Raw genomic sequence first — 3,836 nt, forward strand, 5'->3', positions numbered from 1 at the left:
CACTAAGTAGGTCAACCCTTTGGTCAACCAACTTTTCCAATTTGACACTTTTAGCCCTTTAATTTTTAAAATGTTATTATTTTCACTTCTAACTTTCTAAACTTCATATCAACTTATGTTATGGTTATTCCTTCATGATTTAACTATATAAATCATTTTCATTTATTTACTTTTTTAATTTAAGAACCTAGTCCTAAATTTTAGGATGTTACATGTAGAATAATCATTAAGCTTTGATTTATTTGAAACATTCATATTTTCTTTATTTTACAACTTATAACATTCAGAGTTCTTGTAGCCATCTTTCTTGCCGTACCGACAAAACTTTTCTTTACCTTATGATTTGGATTAAATATATTTACCCCAAAAATCTCTTTCATTAGAATCGCCATAAATATATAAATATTCACTTTGCGAATAGCTTGATATCTCATTAGAAACCATTTGTTTCATCTTTTTCTTGGAGTACAAGACATCATAAACTTCATTCAGAATAAGAAAATCACGACTATAAAAATAATATCACAAATATTCGAATATGAATTCGGAAGATGTCATAAAAGGATCAATCCATGGTCTTCCAAGGAAATACTTGACTTTCAATGTAGTAAGATCAAAATTAATCTTTTTGAAGTCGAATATATGGGTAAACAAATGTCCACCATCTTGAAGTTTGTGTAAGTAAAATTTCCACTTTAAATGCATCTTACTCATGAGACCGTTTGATATGTATATTGACTCAAGTTACAACCAAAGAGCAGTCATGGTTCGTTCATTGAGCGCTTCTTAAAGACTATTATTGTGGAGATGTAATCACATTTGTGTCAAGGCTTTACGATCATTCTTTTTCTCATTAAGAGTCAAAATAGGTTGAGCTTTTCCTCCAAAAGAATTTAATGCATGGTCAAAGCCAAAAAGGCTTGTATCTTCACTTGCCAAATTAAAAAACAAGTGCCATGATCCAAAAAATGAAAGATTGTACTTTATCATAGCAATCACAAAAATCAATTGTTCGGATTTGTAGTGTAATACCACCCCTCCACCACCGCACATACACACAAACAACGACCAGGGTAGAAGAAATCCAAATAAAGTAATTTGTTTATATCATTCATTATTCTTGTTGGCAGTGCTATATTTTTCTTATAAAAATTTGGGTATGATTTGAAACCACATTAACAAAATGTTTTGCTTATTAAAACAATAAATAATGTAATGATTATTAGTAAAAACCACTTATTCTTACTTTTGCTTTTTGTTGAATGAAAGAATACAAAAGAGGGTACAAGAAATCCAAATTAAGGGATCAATAATTATATTATATTATCCAAGGAGACAAGAACGAGACACAATAATTTTATAACTTTTGGTCATTACTTATATATCATCCTAAAAGCCAAGCCAACTTCATGCCCTTATTATTCTCATAATAATCAAATTGTTTGGATATATTACAAATATTATAAATTAAAGGGCATAAATTATAATACATGACTATTATGATTTTAGACTATAATAATTAAATTTGTAAAAGGATAAATAATAGAATAAACAAATAGGTTTATTTTAAAATACTAGAAACAACCAAAATGATGTAGGAGCAGCTGTTGAATCCATTTTTTAAATCCAATTATTTATTCTAGTCTTAGCTGGTTTTTGTATTTTATAGTCACATAATTTATATCACCAAAACCTTAGCTGTTTCCATATAATTATACTTGTTTATTTATTTATGTTTAATTTCCTTTTAAAAATTATTATTGTTGCAACTATTATTATAAAATGGATAAAAATTGATGGAGACTGGAGAGCTCGTGCACATTTATTCTATGAACTTACAAAACCAAGTATGGAACACCATCATCGTCTGTATCTATATGTATATTTATTCATTCATTAAAGAAACAAATATTATAACATTGATGTCCATTAATATATAACTTGGTAAGAAAACCGACTTAGTTGTAATTTTTATTTATTTATTCATTCTTGAAACCCCAGTTAAATCCCAATAATCTAATTTTCTTTTGTTCTTCAAAGAATGTAAATATTAAGAATTTAATACGTATTGAAAACACCATAGAAACTTCGAATCAATTTTGACCATTCGTGTAGGCCCAATCATGGTGGCAAGAATTCAAAAAAAAAAAAAAAAAAAAAAAAAAAAAACAACCTAATGAAGCTTTAAACGGTGCAAGCTTTTGTCAAAAATTAAGAAATTCCTTAAATACACACCAAGTTATAGTTTACTATTACTAGAAAGTTTTAGAAGACGTTTTAAGCATTTGTCCAACCAAGAATTAAATTATTTCAAGTTGTGTAACTCTAGTTATGGCTTTTCGATATCTATATGATTAGAAAAATAAATGAAATACATAATTTAGATTTAGAGAGGTATCTTTTTAGCTATAAGAAAACATTATGTGGTCAAACAACATTTTTTTATGACCACTGTCTCGTAATTACTATTTGCCATAAATGGTCATCTAACTTATCAAACTGAAAATTTTCTGTTATGTTTAACTTTTAATGTAATTCAATAAAAAAAAATTAAAATACATAGTTTAAACGTCTAAAATGTTTTACTAATTTCAAATAAGATAATAAAAAATAAATCGGGATTAAAAATTCATGAAAAAGAAAACCGGCGACTTGTTTACCGTAGGCAAGTCACATATAAATCACGTGAAAATGAGAATAAGACATAATGGTCAAATATAAATAACATATATTGTGTAAATATATAAGTCATAGATGATTTTGTGCCAATCATTTTTAGAAATGGTTAATTTTATTTTTTGGAAACTTAGTCAAATTCCGGATTTTAAAGGATTTTTTTTACCAAAATTAAATGATTTAATTAGTTAACTTACCAAAATTTTATTAAAATTATTGGTTCACAATGAGTTATACATTTACAAAATAATTAGTGATTTATATTTGTTGCAACACTAATCAAATTTTCAATTATAATCACTTAACGACTTAACCTTATAGGTCGTTAGCCCAATCAACAATTCTCGGCAAAAAGAAGGTATATAACCTTTACTGTTTAATTTAAACATTTAACTGATCCATGAGTTCATAAAAACATCACATCAAGAAATCTCATAACAGATACTCAGGTCTAACATCCCTTTACAAAATATCACTTAAATGTATTTACATTAAAACGAGATAAAAGCTACCTCTGCAAATCCCGTAATTCAACCTTCGTATCCCCGTACACGAGAACAATTCTTTGGTTATAAGTCTCCGGGAACACCTTCTGAGCTGCTCCCCCGATGGCACATGCCAAAACCCTTAAAACGGCATAAATGACTCATATTTATACCACTAGATGCGCCACACTGTAACAATTGGCAAATAAGGTCAAGTTTTTTGACGGTAAATCACCATGAACATTACTATGAATAAGGCCTAGTGTATGATGTGGCCAAGTTTTTTAAGTAAATTTAAATGGTATTATACTAATTGCTACTTATTTTGGACAAAGACTTATGAATTCCATCTTAATCCATTTTTGAATGCTAACCTATTCCATTGATGAATCGGTTTTTGCAAAAACCATGGAATTACTTCTAATTAAACATGAAACCTAAATCAATTAATCTCGAGGTGGTTTCTATTATTTGTAATGTATCCGAGAATAGTATTTGAATCCAATCCGGTTGATATGGATTTTTATCAATAGAGATAGCCTAATGTTTCTATTCGTGCGAGCGCGTGCGCGTATGTGTGTATGTGTGTGTGTGTGTGTGTGTATATATATATATATATATATATATATATATAGAGAGAGAGAGAGAGCTAGGTTCAAGTATTCTAGCTAATTA

The sequence above is a fragment of the Lactuca sativa genome, chromosome 4 (assembly GCF_002870075.4).
Source record: "Lactuca sativa cultivar Salinas chromosome 4, Lsat_Salinas_v11, whole genome shotgun sequence".
In the NCBI taxonomy this organism is placed as follows: Eukaryota; Viridiplantae; Streptophyta; class Magnoliopsida; order Asterales; family Asteraceae; genus Lactuca; species Lactuca sativa.